Source organism: Balearica regulorum, chromosome 25 (genome assembly GCF_011004875.1).
Source record: "Balearica regulorum gibbericeps isolate bBalReg1 chromosome 25, bBalReg1.pri, whole genome shotgun sequence".
Taxonomy (NCBI): Eukaryota; Metazoa; Chordata; class Aves; order Gruiformes; family Gruidae; genus Balearica; species Balearica regulorum.
In genome coordinates this window covers 3,821,014-3,843,441 of record NC_046208.1, presented here as the reverse complement: position 1 = coordinate 3,843,441, position 22,428 = coordinate 3,821,014, and the positions used below count along the sequence as shown (strand labels likewise).

Sequence of the window (22,428 nt, the reverse complement as noted above, 5' to 3'; positions counted from 1 at the left end):
ACACGGCCACGGCAGCAAAGCCGTGCTCCAGCCCTGAGCTGCAATTTTGAGTCGTTATCCCCTGAAAAGCATTTACGCGAGACAGGGAACAGCCCCCTCCAAAACCAGCAGCACCAGGCTGCTGCTCTGCCAGCTTTTCTGGTGGTTTCTTTCCTCGGTTAAGCCTTGTTTTGTGCAGAGAGCTCCAGCGATGTTGTTTGTGGGTCTTCTCCTGCATCTCTGCTGGCAGGGAGGGCGATAGCATTATTTCTGCTTGTCTAGGAGGAAGCCAGGAGATAAAAAGCTGCCGGGAGCGTGCAAAGCAAACCGCTCGGCTGCCTGCACCTCGCTATCACGCCAATGCGCCAGGAGCCGGGGGGCAGGAGCAGTGCCCGCTTCTTATCTGGATGCTTCTCTCCTTCCATTTCAGATGTTTTTTAATGAGGAGGGCTGGAAAATAAGCCTGTTGTTCCTCTTCTTTTGCTTTTGGGCTCTGGAAGGGTTGCGGTGGCTCTGCCTGCCTCCAAAATGTTCCCACAGGTGCCTGTGGCTTCCAGGAGATGCTGTTGGCAGCTTCAGGCATAGCCTCCAGCCTGGAGCATGCAGGATTTGGCCCTGCTCAGCCACAAACTGCCCATGCAGCGCTGAGCACATCCCAGAGCTGCTTTTGGTCTCACACTTGTTGCCTGGGGATCAGCACGGTCCCACCCCACCAGGACACGGAGAGACCGGGTGCCTCAGCAGCTGGGGAGATGCTCCGGGAGGGGAGATGCTCCAGGAGGAGCCAGGGTCCCTGCAGAGCAGCTTCTCCAAAACATGGCTCAGCGCTGTTCAGGATTTCTGAAGGTTTGTTCCTCTTGGAGCTAATCACCAGGGCCCTTCCCTGCCCCTCATCTCCCTCCTCCTCTTTCATTGCAAAAGTTGAGACCATGAGACCTTGGCAGGGAGCAGCGCCGGGGCCAGGTGGCCGCACACGGTGGCGGGGATGGATGCTGAGATGGCACCTGGCTCTCCCTGTGACACCGAGAGTCACGGCCGGGCTCCTTGGTGGGGCCAGGACTGAAATCCATCTGCACTGCCCCGTCTGCCGGGAAGGCAGATTTGGAGATGCCAAGCTGGTGGCACAAGCTCTGAAGGCGGCAGGTTTGCCCCCTGCGTGTGGCACGCTCACGTCTATCGGAAGCCTCAAATCCATTATTTTTCGGCTGGGAAGCCCTGGGGCCATCTCATTTTATTCCTAAGAATCGCAGGGCTGGTCTCCAGGCCGTGGGGTTAACTGGTGCATTTGTAAATGTCTTGCAAAAACCAACTGGAAAAGCTGGCTGATCTCCGCTCCGGATTGCCTGCAGAAATAAAAGGCTGGGAAAATGGAGTCTCGGTCTCGGCTTGTAGCTGAATTGGCCTTTAGTCTGTAAAATTTGCATTGTTTAACAAAACCTGTGCTGCACTGGACTGCAGCTTGCTGCATTTTTGGAAGCATCTCGAATGACTGGCACCGTCTCCGGGCTGCAGCAGGAGCTGAACTCCAGCTGCAAGCGGCCGGACTCTGCCCCTGCAGATCCCCCTGCCCAGCAGCCCTGTGGGCCCCTTTCAAACCGCAAAGTCAAGAACATCCTGGGCAGAAAGGGGACGGAGAAGGAGGGGAGGGGGCTCAGGCAGGGCTGGTGGCAGTGAGCTCGGTGAAAGCAGGAGGGCTGCCGTGCTTGGTTTTGTAGGCACCTATCCCATCCCTCTGCCACTGTCTCTTTTTCAATCTCAAGAGCCCTGGCCCGTTTTGCTTTTCATACGGGCTCCGTTTCACAGCTCCGGCCATCGCCGTTTCCCTGCCCAGAGCCTTCGTGCCCAGGCAGGAGAGCCTGCAGGCGCTGCTCGGACTGCAGGCGTGTCACTGGCTTTGGTCTGCTGCTTTATTTATCCCCTAATAATCCCCTGCCTGCCATTTGCCCTTTCCGACTGCTGCTGCATCGTGTCACTGTTTCCAGAGCTATCTCCAGGATCTTCTTCCTGAGTGGCAATAGCTAATTTAGAGCCCTTCAGCCTGTAAAAGCCATTGCGGAGCCTCTGAGAGCCTAGCGCAGGGTTTCAAATGGCATTTGCCTCCTTAATCACCCAGAGGCTTTAGAAAATGCTGTGATCAACAAAGTTCCAAGTTCCTGGCATGTGGGGAGCTGCGTGGCCCAAGCCCAGCGCCTACAGACGGCACCCAGCGCACCAGGATGCTCCGAGCATCCCAAACCCATTCAAAACCCTCACCCTTCCCTTCTGCTGTGCTCAATTCCCACCCTCCAGCTCCGCCGTGACCCCCAGCTCGGAGGCACCACCCCGTCCTTGCTTCAGGACCTTCCTGGCAAGGCACAGCTCCAGCCTGCCCGGCTCGGAGGCAGACGGTGCATCTCCCTTCCCCAAACTGGCGTGCACGGTAGCGGCGAGCGCTGCCCGGCAGCGGGGAGATGTGCCACAGGTGCAGCCTGTCCTTGGCACTGCCGTGCCGTAGCTGAGACACAAACAGCCCCAGCCCAGTAATGAGCTCCCCCAGTTCCTCCTCCCCGCCGTGCTGTGGAGCGGCGTGTTAAATAATTCAGGAGAGCTCCTGAACTGCCTGGAAAACACCTCCAGGTCTTTGCTAATGAGCTCGCTATGGACCCGTCGTCCAAGGCTGGGGAGGTGGGGGGAGCCAGTCCCTCCACCAACACACAGACACCGAGCAAGCACAGGCCACCACCGTGTCCCCGAATGCTGCAGCGTGGCTGGTCCCCAAATTCCTGGGCCATGCACGCAGCACCACGAGCATCTGGAGGCAGGAGGGAGGTGGCTGGGCCATGTCCTGGCTGGTGCAAAGCAGACCAGGAGCTGCATCGGTGCACACAGCATGGCCAGGAAGCACAAGCAGCAGTGCCAAAGCCAGGCAGATTCAAATGAGTCAGAAATCATCAATGCAACAGAGAACAAAAAACCTGAAGCAAAGTCCCCCATGGGGAGACGGACTCTGTGTGCTGGTACTTTCAAAGCCAAATCCTTTCAGCACGGCCCAAGCCCAGGTATTGGGCTGGATTCTGGGGCACTGCACCGAGCTGGCAGAGGGGCACAGCCTCCCCCAGCATCCCTCCCGCCCCCGAAAGCCTGGCTCCATAGCACAGCGGCATGGGGGAAACCACGCCAGACCCCGCAAGCAGCAACGCGTCCGGAGCAGTGCCAGAAAGCCTCAGATCAAGCCCTGCACCCCGGCATTTCCCCTTTCCCCTTTCCCTTGTGCCAAGCCCCACCGTGCCCTGGGCAGAGTCCGGCCGCATCCCCCAGCGCGGTGGGGGGCAGGAGCAGGGCATTGCGGACGCAGCCCCGCTCAGGGATCACGCAGGAACGTCCCTCATGCCGTTAGCAGGGCCCTTTCCTCCTCTTGCCCGTCATTTTCTGGTTCTCGGGGGCAGGCTCTGATGACAGACGTGGCTGCTGCGACGTGAGTCCCCGGGCATCTTGGAAACACCAAGGATGGGAGGAGGAGGGAGGGGGAGCAGGGTGGGTGGTGGGGACACGGGCAAACACATGCATCTTCCTGGGAGGGAGCATGTCCAGGAGGAGGATTTGGTCTCACTGAGGCTGGCTACAAATCCAAGGTTTAATGTTTGCTTGGCAACCTCCTGCAAGGGGGTTAAGCCTGCGGTAACAAAGCCTGCTGCCTGTCAATGGCATTTAGTGCTACGGCTTTGGGGCTACGGGAGGGACAGAGGGTGAAAATGCACGTGGGGAGAACGTGGTGGGAAAAAGAGGGAGATGGAGAGATGCCCCGTGGGCTACGGCACTGTGCCGAGCTGCTCTCACTGCCCAAATTCCCACCCAACTTTCATCTCAGGGGGAATTTCCCACGGCTGCTGAGCTCCTCTGCACCCTGGGGAAAGTCCCAATGGTCTGAAGGGGCTGTAGGAAAACCAGATTAATCCCTGAGGGCAGGAAAATCCAGGGGATCCCCAACTCTGGAGGCACCGGCCCCACGACCCTAGCAGACCGTGCTGCCTGCTTTGCCCTTGTCCTCTCAGCAGGACCTCAGGGGTGGGTGCACCCACTGGTGACACTGTGGCTGGTCCCACTCGTGGTTTCTGGGTGGAGGAGGACGCTTGTGAGCTGAGCCTGAGTCCTTTGCCCACAGAACACCAGCAATTGAGCAAGACCAACACAGACTTGTCTGGAGAGTCCTGGCCTTGAAAGCAGAGTAGACACGAGTCCCAGACGGCCCCGCCAATTCCAGCTAATAAAAAGGATATTTCACAAATCAGGCACTTTGCTGACATGTTAATGAGAGCAAACAAAGGCTCCGCCATGCAGATTAGGGGATGCAGGAAAGCGGCTCCCGGGACAGGCACCGCTGGTCGCAGCCAGCCCAGCCGCGGGGCTTTGCCGTCTTGGGGGACACCCTGGGAGCATCCCGGGGACCACGGCTGGACTCGGCCCTCCGGCAGCACTGTGGGGCTGGGGAGGGGATTGGGCAGGCTGGAGCTCCCGAAATCATCCCCAGGGCTGGGGAAGGGACCAGCACAGCGCTGCCGCTCCCCCGGGGAGCGAGAGGAGGCAGGACACAAGGAGCTGTGTTTTCCATGTGTCCGAGGACCGTGTAAGTACAAGGGAAGGCGAAGGGGGACCCTAAATCATCGCCCCTGCTCCTGCCAGATATTTCAAGTGCAGAGGGAGGGCAAACGGCGGCACTCGAACCGACGTGTCCTGGCTGTCCCCGTGGGCGAGGGAGGGAGAAGGGTGCTGCTCCCACTCCGGGCACGTGTCTCAGTGCTGCGAGCTCCCGTGTTGGCTCTCATCAGGCCGGTACTACTAGAAGTGGACCGCAATCCAGGACCTTGCAGTTGCTTCAACTCCAGTGACATTAGGAGCTTTAAACTACACGAGTGCCACGGTAAAGCCTGATTTCTGCTGCTTTCCGCGTGCACTATCCAGAAACGGAAGCATCGCTAGAAGGGTTAATTCTACCCCCCCCCTTCCCTAAAGGAGAGATTTCATGCCATGCTGAATAAATAAAATAATGTGATATTACAAAAGACTGCAGCACAGTATATTAGATACCACAGCACTGTTGCAGGGCGTCTGTCAGCACCAATCACGATGACTGATGACTTATCAAGAATGGACCTGACATTTCCAAATGAGCTGTTTTGATAGAGTTGTCATTCAAAGGGGATCTAAAATAAAATAATAATAATAATAAAAAAATCCAGATAGGAACAGGAAGAGAAATGTAAAACATTTCCCGCCTCTGTCCCACCTATTTAAGGGTTCCCCGCTTGGCAGCTGGATAATTTGGCATATGGTACCGGTGGGTCGGGAGGGACGTGCACAGAGACTTTACTAAGGCACAGCTACAGCCCAGATTTCCCCTGCAGATCCAACCCATCGCCAGGGTGCAGAGGGACAGACAGCCCCAGCACCCTCGTCCACGCAGCAGGGCAGGATGCGGCTGCCCTGGCTGCCGGCCGCCTTGCTAAAGGAGGGGGGGTCATGCAGCCAGCATGCGGGGGCACGTGCTCCCATGTTCTTTCCCTCAAATGGCTTTTAAACTCTCAGATTTCAAAGATAACAAGGCGGCTATGAGTTTTGGGAAGAATAAGCAGCTGGGGAGGGCTTCGGCGGGTGTTTTACCCCACCGGGCACTGGAGGCTTTGAGCAGAGCAGTCCTGCCCAACCACAGCCGGCACCTTCGGGGTGCCCAGCACCCCAGCACACATCGGTGGGACACCCAGCTCCAGTTGCTCCGATGCTCACAGCACAGTGTTGTCCACCTAGACACGGAGATCTCCGTGCAGATGTTACACACCAGACCACTGCGGTCTGTGCCCCGCTCGGGCAGCTCCCGGGGCAGAGCCTGCAGCACAGGGGCACTGAACGGGCAGAGCCGCTCGCGCTTCGTGGAGTAGCCTTTGGGCAGTGTGTCGCTGCATCTCCTCGCCTTCTCCTCTAGGCACTGTGCATACACTTCAATTACTTAAATAAAATAATATCGCAGCATATTATTGCTCTTCTGGAAAGGAAAATTTGCAAAGGATATGGAGTCCCTCTTGAAAACCAGGGGCTGTGTCAAACTGCAGGCAGCAATATTGCCCTGGCCCTCGTGGCCGGGAGCTGATGGCAGGCTCTGCACTGCACACCCGGGAGCCCGTGGAGGCAATCCTGCCGTGGAGGATTTTTGCCGTGGAGGCAATTCCAGCAAGGGTGGGAGTGCAGGACCCCCGGGAGCACGTCTGCAGCCGGTGGGTGCACCCCCAGGGTGGGTGCATCCCTCGAGTGGGTGCTGCTGCAGCCAGAGCACCCGGGAGCTGCGCGGGGAGGGAGGCAGCCCGCCACCAACTTGTCTGAGGAGGAACTGACAAAATATTGTTTTCAAAAAACCACCAAAGCTACTCTCGGCATGACTGAGCTCTGAGAGGATCTGAATCCATTCGTGTCGCAGAAGGAGGGAGAGGGGCTGGTTTTGGAGGAACTTTGGACTGTGTCATTATGGGTTTAAAAGAACTAGAAAACAAAAAAAGACAAACCTGACACAGGATGTAGGCATGTGTGTGCATATGCGTGTGTAGTAAGAGCAAAGAGAAATTCAAGAGCCATCTTGAAGCAAAAATGTGTTTGCAACATGCACAAAAGCAATACGCTAAGTTATTCTTCATCAAAATGCAGAACAAAATAAAGGGCTTTACCTTTGCAATGCCTCCTCTGCAGCCACCTCCAGGGTATTTACACCAGACACAGCAGGGAGAGGAGGGAAGAGCTCAAACACCCCGATGAGGGGCCAAATTTTGGGCCATGTTTCTCCAAAGGTGCACAGGGTACAGATTTACAGCCCTGAGGCTCTCAGAAATCAAACTACCCCAGGGAAACACTCCAGAAACCGCACGGAAAAGACACACCGCTCCTCCACAGCCACCGAGATCCTCCCGCTGGCTGCAAACTATCTGTGATGAGCCCCTTAGGACCCGGGGATAATGAGCACAGAGTCCAACTTCTACATCTCCAACCTCCCCAGCAAAGCAGCATCACCCAGCACCCTCACCACCCAGCACCTCCCCAATTAAATAGGCAGCTCCAGGATGGCTCTAACGAGGTTCTCCTGGCCCTGATGAGGCACCGGGGCTGGGTGGGCATCGCTGCAACGCTGGTTTGGTCAGCTTAGGGGAAACTGTCATCCCTGGAGTTGGGCTAATCCGGCTGTGCACGCAAGGAGGGCCGGATCCTGCGCACACTGCGTGGGCAGCTGTAATGGAGCTTGTTGGAGCAAAGGGGGTCGGATGCTCAGGGCTGAGCGGGTGAACGGGCACGCTGCAAATTGCAGCCCTGCCAAGGTGCAGCAGGATGCACTGTGCGGGGCAAGGAGGGAGGGAGGAGCTGCTGGCTGCGGCCGAAGGGATGCTGTGCTGCAGGCAGCCGGGTCCATGCTTTGGCCCTTCCAGGAGTGATTTTAATTGGTTTTAGCTCCAGACAAGATGGGCTTTGACCTCAATTGTGCAAACAGCTAACCAAATCAGCCCTAACTGAGCCCAATATGTTTGCAGGGCACATTAGTCGTAACTCTGGGCGAGGGCTGGGGGCACGAGCGCCTCGGGATCCTCCCCGGGCAGCACAAAAAAACGGGGAAGCAAATTGTTCTGTTCAGTGCCAGGCAGGGTCGGGCAGGCTGCCGTTCGAGCCTGATGCTGGCAAGGGCGCGTGTGTGAGGTGACAGGGTGCTGCTGCTGGGAGCGCGCTGTCCTGCAGAGACGGGATGGGCAGGAGATGATTTCACTGTTACTGACCCCGAAAGACATTGCACGTTCATCACGGGTTCATTGCAACACTCCCCCCCCTCCAACCCCCGGTGGAGATGACACTTTTCCCTGAGAGATTGGCTTATGCAGCTGTCATTTAATCTTCACCTCTCTCATATACTTATTTCTCCTCTTGCCTTCGCCCTGCTCCTTCTGACTACTCGCTGCCTGCTGCTTCTAACAGGACAAGGCAGCAGGGCTGTCGGAGGCAGCAGAGCAGCGGGGTCCCAGCATGGGGCTCGGGGACGTGCTGATACTCAACCCCGCAGGTTTTGGATGAGCTCTGAAACCAGGTTTCTGTTCATCCGAGGGTCACGGAAAGTACGTTTTCCCTTTAAAGCAAAACTATTAAAACTCATGTTCAGGCCATATTCCGGTCTGGGTGATTACTGCCTGCCAACGCCTCGTTCCCTCTGCAGTTTTAACTGGTGCTATTAAAGAGCTGCAATGCTTCACCCCAGAAGAGGCTCAGTCTCTCTGTCAGGAAGAAGGAGCCCTCTCCTTGGTGCTTGGGTTAAAATTATCAGTCACTCGGGGCTGGGGAGGAGGGAAAGCTGTGCAGACTCAGCGTGTGGCAAAGCGCCTGCTCCCTGGCTCGGGAGCATTTTGCTGTCACTTTGCCCCGCGTTAAACGATGTACAGAAGCTGCAGAGCGGGAGGGGGCCGGGGCTGGGCTTCTTCAGAGATGGAGGATGTGATGTGCGAACAGATCCAGCGCCTGGGGCTGCCGTATCCTGATAACAACTCGTGCGGCTGCTTCGCGCTGAGGACGGAGGGGAAGGGAGGCTGCAAGGCTCAGAAAGTAGCGGGGTGGTTATGCGAAGTTCACCAAACTCGGACGGCTTTGCTCATCCCGACCCCATCGCGCAACTTCCAGCCAAAGCTGCACCAGAGACTCACTTGGTATTCGAGACCCAGCAACCACCTTCTTCAATCTAAATTAAGTATTAAAGTGAAAGGCAATTCAGTGAGACCATGAATTCATTAGAAAACATAGCTGGATCCAAAAGGTGCTGCAGATGATAACGCATCGGGGAGGTGGGCATGGGGCGGGGGGAGCAGGGTGCAGACGGACGTACAAGCAGCAGTGAGTTAAAATCAGACAGAGGAAAAAATGCAGTGCATTATTTTAGATGAAGATTAAATGACAGCCCCTGCTTCAAAGGGCAAGCATGAGAGGCTAACAGGCTGTGACAAACCAGAATGCATGGACACAGGCAGGCAATTCCCTTAAATAAAACTTTTATTGGCCATGATATCTGAAAACAAGCAGCCCGCAATAGGGATTAATGGTTTTCCCCGGCCTCCCCCAGCACTGTCCATCCCGGGGAGGGCCACGGCTGCGGACCGGGCGCTGCTTCCCTGGGTGGCTCCGCTGCAGCCGGGGATGCCAGAGGGCCGTGGGGCCGGGGGAGGAGGAGCGAGACGGAATCACTTAGCCTTCATTAGGCCAAATTAAAATCAGAAGTGAGATGACAATTACAATTTGTGACCGGCTAATTGTTCGCCTCAGAAGCTGATCGTTGTGCAGATTGGGAAAATTAATTGTTCGCAGTCCCAGGTGGGTTGGCTTTGAACCCTGCCGAAGGAGCGGAGCTCCTGCCGGCGCTGCTGCCTGCTCTGCAGCCGCCCCAGGGATGTGGTCCTGCGGGCTGCACTGCCGGGGGTCCCCCGGGGGCTGGCAGACTCCCAAAGCCCCTCCCTGCCTCCGGCTTTAGCACCCGGAGTGGAGCAGAGCACCCGTGGGGCCACCCGTGTTTTAAGGACCTGAGCGCCTGGCCATATGGCACGGCAGCGCTCGGACCTGCCACCTCCGCAATGGGAGCAGCCCTGGCCCTGGCCCTGCGCGGTGGCACGGCAGACCTGCCTGCAAACCTCCCTCCCTCCCTGCAAACCTCCCTCCCTGCCCTTCCCGCCGGTGACGGAGCTCCCTTCGCGCTGGGGCTTGTGAGCGCTGCAGCCGTCGCTCCTCCGTCATCCATCCGGCACTGAGCGTGGTGTGTCAAGCCCAGCTCCCATCAATCAAGCCTACCCCTTCAGAGCATTCTTCTTGATTTTTATCCCCAGGGTGCTTGGGTAAGGGTGTTGTGAACACTCGGATATAATTATAGCTTCTAATGGGGCTGCCAGAGAGGGGGAAGGTGCCAGATTTCAGCGGAAATGGAGACCTCCAGCTCCTGCCTTCGCTCCGGCTCTCCCACCTCCTGGGTTTCTGGCAGGCTCCCCGGCCACGACGCTTGCTGCGTGGGAGTCAGCTCCCTGCCGGGGGCTGCAGAGCCGGGCTCGCATCAGCCCCATGTCCCGGGGGACGCAGGCTGTAGCGCAGCGCAGGCTCTCCCACGGGAAGGCATCCATTGCAACATGCAGCCGGGCCCTTTGCAACCCCCTCTCCATCAGGCAGTGCCTCGGCAGAGGGACCTTTTCCCTCTCCATCTCCCCAGGCTGGTAATTAGCTGTGAGGTTGCACGGGACAGCTCAGCCTGATTTCCCTCCCGTGTTACCCCCGCCATCTCCCCAGGCTGCCCGCACTCTCTCAGCAGCAGGCAGGCTGAAGGGCCAGGCAGGGAGAGCAGCAGGCAGCCTGGCATCTCTGCAAACCTGGTGCCACCCCATCACGACCGGCAATTCAAATCTAAAGCCTCGTCCGCAGACTGCAGCTCGTCTCCCTGCAAAGAGGCTCTGTGCTGGGTCCCCACGAGTGCTGGGTCCCCACGAGCCGTGGGGGTCCTGTCCCCCACGCAGCTTTGAGACACGAACGGCTCCCGCAGCTCCCGCAGCCCGGGGGAGGCTGTCGGCACCGAGCGAGGAGCGCGGCGGCTGCCAGGGGCTGACAGCAGCTGGGCACTGGGATGTGATAACTCCTGTGGCTGTACACGCCTGTTGAGCTGCGACAACATGACAGCAATAGTAGCTCATAATCCGCACAAGTGTGTGTTTGTGCCTTGCAGCGGTGTGTGTGCTGGAGAGACAGGTGCAAGCCAGGAAATTATGATATATATTTCCATGACATACCGTTTCCCTCTGTTGTACATTGCAGATACAGGGAAAGACCCCACAGATCGTTACGGTGGCAGGAAATGCCGCCAGCCTGCGGGAAGAACGGCTCCTTGTTAACCATTTGGGACAAGATTTTCAAAGGGCTCATCTCCCGTGCGCCCGTCTAAATGGTGCAGACAGCTCTGACGCTCTGGACACTAAGTCCTTTTGAAAAATCAAGCCAGTACTGCATAGGAGCCGGGAGTGAAGAGGGATGCTCATATCTCTTCCATTTATTTCTTCATGTCTCTAATCAAACAAACAAGTAGCATGCCTAGAGCTGCAGCAGGCAGGCAGAGGCTGTTTGAACCTTCCTCTCCAGAGATGTTAAAGCCCAGAGGAAAGTGTCCATCTCTCTGTGTTGCTCCTGGCTGCTGGGAGAGCCCAGGGTCCCCATCCCACCCAGCACAAAGGGTCCCCGTCCCAGCCCGCGGGCATCTCGGGCCCTAAAACCGGCAGACCGATGGCCAGGGTACCACTGTCCTGGCAGCATGACTGCAGATGCTGCCTGTGCCGCGTCAGCCCGAGTGACCTTCCCCAGCAGATCAACATGCAAACAGGAGCGATCGATACCCCTTGGCACAGCCCGGGGGCTGGCGTGGGGGGGTGGCCATTACGGCTGGCTCATTCCCAGAGCAGCCCCCCCCAAACCTCTCCCCCTTCCTCTACACAGACCAAGGCCAAGGGCAGCATCCTTTGGAGGGGGGATGCTCCGGGCAATGTCAAAGGCTTTTGAGCTCTGCTACGCGCGTGGCGCTCCGCAAACCAGCCGTGAAGCCGATCTGAACTACGGGCTCCGAAGGGGACAGAGACCAGGGGTGTCGCTTGGGGAGGGCACATCCCCATCCATCCGTTGGGCCCCCAAAAACAGGAACCTGGAATAAGGTATCGACTCCCAGTGAGACAGTGAAAACGCTGGTGGCAGGTGGCTCACAGCAACTCGGGGTGCTGGATGGGGTGCAGATGGCACCCGCACAGCCCCTGGCTGCGGTGGTCCTGTCCTGGTCCAGAGCCTGGGAACGGCCAGGGGCTGCTCCAGCCTGGTCCTCTGGGATGTTTTAAGAAGAAACATTCTGCCACTGCAGTGTTTTGATGTTAGTCCCTTCAGAGGGATAAATCGAGGCTCTTTAAACTTTCTTCAGCAGGGGAAGGGCGGGTGGGGAGGAAAAGGTTTATTAAAAAAGGCTTAAAAAAAGGAAAGAATTCCTGAGTGTAATTAAAATCTAAACCATGATGGGATGTCTCCTGTTATTTCTCTAGAGGTATCTGTTGTTGGAAACAATATTTCTTCAGCTAAGCAGTATTGCTGCAGGCAGGGAGTGTTGCCCAGACAGCACCAAGAGCAGAGGCGAGGGTGGTGACTAGGGACCTCGCTCAGCCGTTGTCGTACTGGGGGCCATCTCCATCTTATTTGTCTCTTCATTCATGGATTAAACTGCTCTTCCAGGAGCTTGCAGGGACAGCTGGCAACCCACGCCGTGGTGGCTGGCTTGGGCAGGGGCCGGGCAGGGGCACAGGCAGCGTTCAGTGCCGGCAAACCCACGGGCAGGTGACTCCAGCGTCGGTGGACGGGCAGCGTAACGGGGTCACATCACACAGGCAAAGTGGGGTGAGAGCAGGCGCGGCTGGAGCCCAGCCCTGCTCCCTTTGATCTTCAGCAGAAGAAAGGTCAGGATGGCAACACGGCTGCTTGTAAGTGCCATGAAATCAGGATAATTTCTAATTATGGGGAAGTCTCTCCCTGTTATCTTGCTGGCACATTCTGGCTTTCTTGGGCCGTGCAGCTGCGATAAAGGGCTGGAGTTACAAAGCACCTCCTTGAGGGCATGATGACCCCACGCAGTGACACAAAAGAACATCTCAGCAGTGTCTGCAGGGATGTGGGATGCTCCTGGGGGGGCTGAACCTGCCCTGCAGAGGCCTGGACTCCCCTGCTGCTTCCCACCACCTGACGAGCTGGGACTCTATTGCCACGATGCCCCTGGAGATGCCATAAGGACCACGAGGTCCTACCAAACCCCTCTGGGCTGGCAGATGCCCAGGGACAGAAAGAGGTAGCTCGGTGCAGCCCCGCTGCATTCAATGGCCAGGCTTGGTGGCTGCAGGACAGGGCGAGGAAGAGGGAAGCTCCAGCAATAAAAAAGCAAGGACAAGAGGAGATCCAGGCTGGTGACAACCCATCGAACGAGGGGAACAACCCCCTGCCCCTGTGCTGCAACAGCTTGTCACTGACCCTAAAATCCTCCAACTCTTCCCATGACTGTACCTGAGCTTCAGTGCACGCGGATTCCTGCTCAGGGTTAAACATTTCGGCCAGTAATTGCAAACTGATGTTTCAGCGGCATATTAGGACATGACAACCAGAAAGAGCACACTGGTGACATCGAAGGGTTGGACACGAAGCTGTTCCTGACCGTGCCGGTAACTTTGCCCCCCTGGTCTCTGCTTGCCCTCCGTGCTGTGTCCCATGTGCAACTCACAGGGCAGCCTCTCTGCGGGAAAATACCAAGGCGGGTGGCTTGGGTGGCTTGTGCCTCCGAAGGGATTGGGCAGAAGAGCCGAGAGCCACACGCACATCTGCTGAGAACCCTGCACCGCTCTCAGGGCCCAAGTACAGGTTCAGCAGCCAGAAACTGGCCCCCGGGTGAGGGCACAAAGACTCTCCGAATCTCTGAAAAAGCCTCCAAACATTTATCGAAGCCGGCCCTGGCCGTGCCGGGGTCCAAGTCCTGCTTTCAGGCAGAGGGAGCCGGGCAGCCCTGCCCGGAGCGTTGCTCAGCCTCGCAAACTGCTCAGTGATGCTCATGAGCAGCTAAGAAGTATCTAATCCATCCCAGTAAATCTGGGCAAGGTATTACTTTTGATATCAAACATGGATTTAAAGAAGAGTGAATTGATTTTCTCTCTGTGCTGAATTTCACCGAGCACAAGCTCAGATGTCCTACCAGCCCTGCTGGAAATACAGCACTGAAGTTGCATCCCAGAGTTCCCTCAAACCCTGCACCAATCTGGGGGTTTGCACAGCCCGGGGCCCCTCTTGCTTCTCGTGAGGCTGTTGCTTTCCACTCCGGCTGGCTCCTGCCCAGCGAGAGCCATTCCTCTGCAAACCCCATGGCCCTCCCACCCTCCCCTCAACCTCACCGAGCGAAAAACAAGCCGTGGTTTAGCACCTGCCTCTTGCAAAGCACTTGCTGGTGGCTCCTGTCTCTGCAGCTCCCTGGGAAGCACCGGGGATGCTGTGCCCAGAGCGGGGGGTGGCAGCGGGGCAGCCCCCCCCCCCAGCCCAACCCGGGCTCCAGCACCGCCCAGGATGCTCCTGCTCTTAGGGGCTGAGAGAAGACAAGTCAACCTCCGGCAGCCAAAAAAGCCCTAGATTAGTGCAAATACCAATAAGTCATTAGGAATCATAAGGAAAATGTACGGTTGCCATAGCAACTGCCAGGCACGGCTTTGGGGCTGCTTCACCCCCTCCTCAGGCACGGAGCAGATGGAGGTGGGGATGGAGGCAAAGCCCTGCGCCCCGAGAAGGGCTCGGTGAGTTGGGGTGGCTGTACTGGCATCGCCCTTATGGGTTTTGGGGGTGCTGAGCCCCTCCCTGGGGAGCAGCGGGGCTTTGCCACTGGCAGAGACCCCAGAGACACTTTCCAAGGGGATGGGGACCGCTTGGTCCCTCGTGAACCGTGGGATTGACTCTGCCATCACAAGCCAGGGGGTTGCACGTCCCCCCCTGCACCCACCCGCTGGGGAGGAACCAACACCCAGCTCTCAAATCTCTGCATTTTCTGCCCCGGGGTCCGTGCCCCCCCGCACCGGTGGGCACTGCCCTGCCCATGGCCGAACCTCGGGGCACTCGGTGGCTGATAAATGTCCCTCCCCAAACTGAAGGGGATGGAATAACCCCTCACGGGTGAGGAATTGTGCTTATCCTTGGCAAAATCCCCTTCCAGTTTATTTAAAATTAAATGGTCTAACTGACCGCTGGGAGCCTGGGGGCACAGGGAATTGCTAGCAGAGAGGGAATTAGCCCACAGGAGAGAGACTGCGAGGAGCCGGGGCAACCCGGCCGCTGGCATTACCGAGTCTGGAGGATGCTGGGCTGGAGCCGGAGGCTTTGAGCTGAGAAGTGACCCCGAAGTCCCACGTGCCCAGCGTGGCTGCAGGAAGGAAGAGCATTACGGACCCAAGGTGCATCCCAGCTGCTCCTTCGCTCGTCCCCCTCGTGCTAACTGCAAAGCCCCCAGTTTCCAGGACTGCTCTGCAACAGGAAAACCTGGTTCCTGTCCTCATCGCACTGTGCACGCCACGAGGGCTGGCTGTCACCCGATGGAACAAGGCTCCCCGCAATCGCTGAGCCACCGCATCGCCCGGTGCGAGCCTGCCGAGCGTGGGCAGAGCGTGAGAAGTTGCTGCTCTCCCGTCATCTCCGGGAATTACAGCTCTCGGTGGCCCCACGCACGTCTCCCCTCCCCGCACCCCAGCTGCACATGGCTGGCGGAAATGTCACCCACTTTGTCTTTAATTCACAAACATCTTTCCCTCCCGGGGATCTTTTTTTTTTTTTTTTTTTTTTTTTTAAGGTTTATTCACAGAATTAGATCTCTTCTGAGTTTCCGTGAGCGGCTCATCGCCTGTTAGTCATCCCGGGCTGCTGCAGAGATCAGGGACCTGCGCCGCGGGGCAATCCTGCAGCAGCACCGGGAGGGCAGGAGGGGGGCAAGGGGCTGCCTGGCCACCAGCACAGCGGGGTGACCCCCTGCCTTCACCCCCTCTGCAAGCGCTGCAAAGGGACAATTCAGCCCTTGGAGGCAGGACCCACATCAATCCTCTCCTTTGCCTCTGGCTGCAAACTTCCCCCCACCTCCCCCCCCCCCGCTGTGGTTTTTAAACCCACTCAGCTCTGCAACTCTATTATTTACAGGCACTGACCAAGGAGACCGACTGCACCAAGGACACCAGGAAAAATAAGATGGCACCAAGCCCTACGCAGGGTGAGTGGGGCTGCACCCAGCTCTGCCCAGCAGCAGCCCCCGCTGAGCGGGACCCCCAGGGTCCGGCCGCCCCGGCTGAGCGGGAGAGGGATGCCGTGCCACCGGGAGCGGCTGTTCCACAAGGCCGTAGCGCATCGCCCCTTCCAAGCACACCCGCAATTTCCTGGGAGAAAACGACTTCGGCAGCGTGCTGCCCTCTTCCCTCCATCCCCATTCCGCACCCTTAAAAATATAAACCAAAGCAAAATGCAACATCAGGCTGTCCTGCTGCTCAGCGTGAGCCCCCGGCTCGCTGCGGCCCCCGCGCTGCAGATCTGCAGCAGTCCTGCCACCGCCAGCCTGCGAGCAGAGATTTCGTCGTGATAAGTGATGGCTTTCAGATGTAAACAGCCCTGTACATTTAACTTCCCTTAAAACCTGAGCAAAACAGGGAAAACGCGTGCGTGTGCCAAGCCAGGGAGGACAACCGTGGCCAAGAGGGGACAAGGGGGTACGTCTGCGGCTTCCCAGGAGAGTTTAACCAGCAAAGAGGGAGTCAGCAAAATATTAAAAAGCCGTAAAGCTATCTGGAGAGTGTCACTGAAATCCCTCTCGTCTTAATTTAACAATAGCTTCCTGAAAAGGAAGGAACAACAGGCGATTTCAGCGCAGAGCAGGGCTCAGCGCAGGCGATGGACGGGCGTCGGGGCAGCCCTCAAACCCAGCAGCATCGTGATGGAGCCGACCCTGGCCCTGCTCCTCGGTCCTTCCAAACACCCGGTGCAGGGACAAATCCTGCTGTGCATCGGGAACTAGAGGACTCATCGACTTCATGAGCCGCATCTTGCTGCCGGAGGGTTGGAGCTGCACAGCGCCGCAGCCAGCCAGCCCTCCGCCAGCCTGGGCTTTGGGACAGCCCGCCCGGCTCCATCGCTGGCTTTGAGCAGCAGCGGCAGCACGTAGGAGTTAGGAAAAGTGACTCAGAAATAGGATCCGGCAGAATTTTCCATGGGAATAAAAAGCCTTTGCTGAAAAATGCAGCTTCTGATCAAACCGCAGCAATTTGCAAATTCAGATCTAACGCTGCGGACCCTTTTTGGGACAACGTCTAAAGTCCAAATGGGCTTTTCAAGTCAAGCGAGCGGCTTTGATTGTGCATTGCCAAATAAATTGTGTGGCTTGAACAACCAAAGCACTGAATTAAATTTAATAATCCTACTATGGAACGAGTGACAGACACCCAACTGAAACGCTTATTCCAGCACAAACCGAATGGGTTCATTTTTTAATGTTTCACAAATAGGAAAAACCTCATTTTTTCCTTTTCAGGTGACCAGATGCTAGTTTGTTGGGTTTTTTTCTCTATTTTTTTATATCTTCCACAGGTCCTGGTGGGACATAGGACAGAGCAGGGAGAGGATCTTCCCTGGGCTTTAAGGCGAAGATGCTTTCTTCCCCCAAACAAGAGAGCTGGAGTTAGTTCATCTCCGCCTTTGGGAAAGGCTGGTTAAAATGCAAAACCTCCTTTTATGCTGATTACAAATTCCTCACTGATGAAGGCTTTTAAATTCAAAGCAAGCGTTATTAAGTCTCATAGCAGCACAGTGGCCTGTCTTCATGCAAAACAATTTTCTCAGCTTGAACCTGAAAACAGACTCGACTCAGCTTTGGTCAACAGGAAGGACAAAGCCGGTCACGCTCCGACCTCACGCGCCAAGTTTAATCTTGGAGTGATTTTTTTGTGACTGGTTATAAATGCCACAAAATATGGTTTTATAATAGCACCTGGGATAGGCTTTTAAAGTCGACGGGTAGCTCTGGAGCCCGGATAGGGTCAGGAGATATCAGAGCATTTATAAGCTGCTGGAGGGGGAAGCTGGCATTAATTCTGAGTAGAGTTGGTGAATAATTTATCACAAGTAATTTATTGACTAAGTTTGTCTCTTTTCCCTGTCTGGGTGAAAAGCACCCCAGTGCAGAGAGCCAGCACAAGACTTAGGCACCACTTAAGTCCCAATTAAGCCCTTTGTGAATTGTCTGGGAACGGATCCCAATTTTCCCATATTTATTTGTTATTCAGAATTACACGCCAAAGAGAGCCGACACATAATCCCTGCTCTGCAGCGTGTTTGCAAACATTTCCCGGGGAGCACCCACTGCGAGGACTCCAGCCATTTCGAGGGGGCACGGGGGTTCCTCAGGCCCCCACCCCTCCCTGACTGGGATGGTGCAGTTTGGGGGACCCCATTTGCCATGTCGAGGAGCCCCAGGCACTCATCTCCCATGGGGGGGAGGCAAGGGGTGCTCGGGCTGCCGTCCCCCCGCTCCGAGGTGCAACCAGAGCAATTTTCTCAGCCATTTATTACCCTCCTAAAACCCACCCATTGGAACAGCCTTTTACAAACCCCGCTATAAATATATTTATCACAAAATACTCTCTGCCGTCAACAACTGCTAAACCTGCACGTATATTTCACTGCCTATGAGCTGGCTGATGTCCTGGAACGGTGTCGGGCATCTCAGCAGCTGCCCCGGTCCAGCACAGGAGGGATGCTGGAAGGGACACGCGTGGGGACCGCTGTGCAGAAGTCCAGGGTGGCCAAGGCATGGCTGTGGGCTGGCACAACCGGAGGGCAAGGGGGGATGCCCTGGGCTCCACGGGGAGCTCACGACTCAAGAGCACCAACAACCAAACCCTAAACTCAAACCCAAAGTGCCAGTGCAGAGCCTTATCGACAGAGACCACCTCCCTTCTTAAGGAGAAGTTTTCAACTCATCTAATTTTAATGCTTTTCCTGATGCACTCCCAGCACGCAGCAGACAGCTCTCTGCGCTCGGCAGCAGCTGTAATTCTCCTTCTCATGGCTTTCCCCGGCCAGGGCTGGGCAGAGCTGCAGCTTTCGATGCAGAGCACAGGAGAGGGCATTTCCCCCGAGAACACCACTTTCATTTCCAGGAGGAGAACCAAAGTCACGGGTACCTCCCACGCACGCCGAGCAGAGGAAGAGCAACCACCAGTCAGTGCCGAGCGCCTCGCACCTCATCTTCGGCGGAGGGCAGGGAAACAGCCTCTCGGCGTGTTTCCTGGCAAAAGGGACATGGGCACGGGACGGGAGGGTGGTGACGAGTTTCTGTGTGCAAGGAGGGGATCACACGGGCTCTGGGCTGGCAGCTCTGGTCTTTAGGAAATCAGCCCTGTGCCAGCAGGAATGCTATCCCATGGGTAGCTTTTAGGTGGTTTAGGAGATACAGCGTCTGCTGGGAATAAAGACAGGGAGGGAGCCTTGTGTTCAGACTTCCCGGCATTTGGAGAGGTGCCGGTAGCGCGGTGATGTTCCCAGCCTTTCGGGTGCCCACCTGGAACAAGCTCTGGACCGTCCTAGCATCCTCCATCCCTGTCCCAGCAGGGAAATTTAGGATGGCATCCCTAAACGACAGTGATCAGCTACAGCAAGGAGCGGTGACAAACCCTCTGCTGCCGTGAGCCAGCATGGCTCTTCGAAGCAGAAGGAGCCGCGTCGGGTTAGAGCAGCCGAAGCTCTGCTCCGCGCTGGGAGTCGGAGCCTCCATGGCACCTCCTTTGAAGTGCAGCGAGCAGAGGGGCTGCCCCGGCTCCCCGGGGAGGTAATTATGCAGCTTAATATAGAGTGCTGTGGGGAAAGTGATTTCCCGGCGCTCCAATACCCCTGATGAGGTGGGATGGGTTCGGTCGGGGTCCTTCCTAATTCCCCCCCCCCTGCACGAGAGGGACTTGCAGGCTCAGCGATGGGTGTTAGCACAGCTCAGCCCCGGCAGCTGATGCTGAGCTCCTTGTTTCACGCTGCAGAAAACAAAAAAGGTGCCACCCAAAGGAAGGGGGTTACAATGGCTGAGGAGCAGAGACTTGTCCCCAGATTTGGCCCTCAGCCCTGCTCTCACAGCCACTTACGCCAGTGCCAGCTCGGTGCCAAACCAGCCCCCCGTGGGGGCTCTCCTCCAGAGAGGAGCCAGGGTGCTGGGGCAGCAGCACCCAGCGCTGGCTCTGCACCAGGGAAAGGAGAGCCAGGAACGCCGGGAAGAGCTGTGTCCCCAGCAAAAAGGCTGGGACAGCAGGACCAGGGTCCCCTGCCCCGGGGAGCCAGGATGGGACCTGGATGACAGTGCCCCGTGTCCCAGGCGTGGACACCAGGGACTGATGGACACCCACACGAGGAGAAGCCCCACGGCAGGGAGCAGTCAACGCTCCGGGAAACTTGCACTGAGCCACATCCCATCACCCCATCACACCGCGCTCGGGCTTTGAGAGGCAGAAATGAGGCGTTTGCTCCCCAGCCTTGTTCCGAGCTCTGCCTGCATCCAGGCTGCGGGATCAGGGCTGCTCATCCTCAGAGCAACGGCAGGGGCTGGGTCCTGGCTCAGCACCGACACAGCAGGGGTGAGACAGGCAGCATTCCTGCAGAGCTTCTGAGCCTCCAACCCTGGTAGGAACCAGATCCTCATGGCCAGAGGTGATGGCAGCACCTACCTGTAACTTCCAGGAAAAGCCTCCCTGGGAACACTGCTCCAAGGGTCCTTCTCCCACCCCGCGGTGCCCAGCGCTGAGCACCCACTCCTCCCCTCTGGGGTCCCACTGCCAGGCTGGGGCAAGCCCTGGGTGGCAAAGGGCTTCACCCCCTCCTCGCTCATGGGAGAGAGGTGCATTGCTGAGATCTCTCAAATCCCTTTTTTCGGGCTCTGGCAGGAAACAAGAGGAGGTGGGGAGGGTCCGGCACCTGCCTGAGCATCGGCGAGACGTGAGGACAGCGGATGCCTGAGCCGCACACAAAGCCATGGGGTCCCTCCCAACCCCGAGCACCCTTCCCGGAGCAGGTCAGCAGAGGTGGGTGCCAGGGTCCCCACAGCGGGTCCCTCCCTGCACACGGACCCCCGGGATCCCTGGTGCCCACCACTCCCCGGGGCTGGTAGGGCACAACCACGCACCCCACAGCTGCGGGAGGGGACGTCTGCTTTGCACAGCGGTACGTGCACGGGGATTGCGGGTGGGTGTATGTCCTGTGTAGCTGCATCGGAGAGGCGCGCGCACAGAGAAGCAGGGTTAGGAAGGGTTGAAGTAAACACAGAACCAGCACAAAAATCATTAAAATGACACCACGGGCCCAGGGCTCATGGCGGCTGTTCCCAGGGTTTGCTTTGCCATCACCTTTTGCCTGCCACCCCCTGGGCAGCCTGTCTTCTCCGTTGGGTGGGCTGAGCCTGGCACCGGCAGGCGAAGGTGGGTTGGGAAGGAGGGAGGGAGACCAAAGGACCAGGCGGGTTTATTTATCACAGCCTCTTTTCTACACCCACCTTCGCTCCTTTAACATTTTCCACGGAGCTCGGGCACAGAGGGGTTAATGCATTGAAACGCGGCTCCTGGCTGGATCGCATCCTGCCAGCATCCCTGGGCAAGGCTGGATTTCAGTCTCAGCAGCACCAACCTCAGCACATCGCTGAACGGGGTTCACCACCGTTACCTCACGTTCCCATCGGTACCTGGGTGAGGATCGACTCGATCCCAGAGGAGTTTCCAGGACCAGGAATCCAGTTCCCAACAAAAGTGCTGAGGGAAAGGTTTCCCTCGGCTGCCTCACACACCCCTTGCCCCCTCCTGGACCACGCACCGGCGAGGCACCGATGCTGTGTGCATTTCCTATTTTCACCTGCTTCTCTTTCTTTTCTTTTCAAATACACCATTTATCCTCCATGCCGGAGATCAGTGAAAGCAAAGCTCTGGAAGGAAGGGAAAAAAACCCCAAACCCAAACAAACTGCCAAGCAGCCAGCTCTGTGTACAGAGCACCCCGGGCACAGGAGCCCCCCCAAAATCACAACCGATCGACAACACGGTTAGCGGGGCTGGAGCCCAACTTACCCTTGGACTCTCCTCCCATCTCCCAGCGTCGCTGTCATCCGCCTGCCTGCTCCCTGCCACAGCTGTCCGCACATCTGGCTCGGGCAGAGCCCCCGCCGGCAGACAAAGGGCCGGGGTAGCGTTGGACCTGCCAAAGCTGGGGGGGTCCGTCCTTGTCCCTTTGGGGGTGGGGGCAGAGGGACAGCAGGCCACCCCCTGCCACGCTGCCCCCACGCTCGCCCTCAGCGCCCGATCTGGAGGCAGCGGGGAGAGACCTTCATCCTTCCCTCGCACGGCTCCTTTGCAGCCGCACGCTCGCCGCTCCCCGCTGCCTGCAAACGCTCCCCCCCCCCCCCCCCCTCCTCCTCCTCCTCTCTTCTCCCCTCCCTTTCCCAGTCCTCCTCCTCACTCCAGTCTTGTCAGTCTTGTCGCCACGACGTGCCACCCACCTGAATCAGCTCCTGCCGGTTGCACGCTTAACTCCTGCGGCTCTGGTGAGCACCCGAGGAGCCAGCCCTGGCACCCCCAGCACCTTGGGGTGATGCTCCCGAGGACCAGATATAAAAAGCTCCTGCAAAGGCTGAGCCGGCTGCTCGCACCCCTTGGCATCCGCAGCGCATCCTGCTCCCGCTGCAGCTGAGCCCGCTGCGGCACCGGGGTCCCCTCCCCACAGGCTGGGGTCACCGAGCCCACGGGGGTTTCTCCCACGGCGCTGCGTGGCCCCACGTTAGGAGGGAAGCGGGACACTCGACGGGGCGCGCTCCTGCCCACCGACAAAGGCATTT

General features: G+C 57.7%; 1 protein-coding gene across 1 annotated transcript in view; it reads right to left on the bottom strand.

Moving 5' to 3' along the window:
• LRRN2 (leucine rich repeat neuronal 2) overlaps positions 1-21,985 on the bottom strand; it is a 32,505-nt gene extending 10,520 nt beyond the window's left edge. The window contains exon 1 of the mRNA XM_075776015.1: positions 21,665-21,985. The gene's annotated coding sequence lies outside the window, so the exon portion shown is untranslated. The remainder of the gene's footprint in view (positions 1-21,664) is intronic.
• Between the last annotated feature and the right edge of the window lie 443 nt (positions 21,986-22,428).